The following is a 314-nucleotide window of genomic DNA, read 5'->3' as shown; positions in this document are numbered from 1 at the left end:
ATTTGACTTGACATAGTTTTTGAATTCTGTCAAACATCCAGAGATGAAAAGGAGGCCAAGTTGGAGGTGCTGAAACTGAGGTGTGACCTTTTTTCCTGGTTTAAAAAAATCAAACATTGGCAAAAAAAATTTAAATATTCAAATGTGACAACAAAAAACTAATTAATAATTTAAAATCAATATAAAATCAATACTTCCATGTATAGTTTCTTAGGCTGCTTATACAGCAGTAGCCTTGAACCTGTGGTCAGCACTACCTGAATGTTTGCTTACTTCAGCGTTGACATTCAGATCCCAGGTGCACAACGTGTGCC

The sequence above is a fragment of the Misgurnus anguillicaudatus genome, chromosome 25 (assembly GCF_027580225.2).
Source record: "Misgurnus anguillicaudatus chromosome 25, ASM2758022v2, whole genome shotgun sequence".
In the NCBI taxonomy this organism is placed as follows: domain Eukaryota; kingdom Metazoa; phylum Chordata; class Actinopteri; order Cypriniformes; family Cobitidae; genus Misgurnus; species Misgurnus anguillicaudatus.
The sequence above is the reverse complement of the archived record's forward strand: the minus strand, read 5'-3'. Positions refer to the sequence as shown.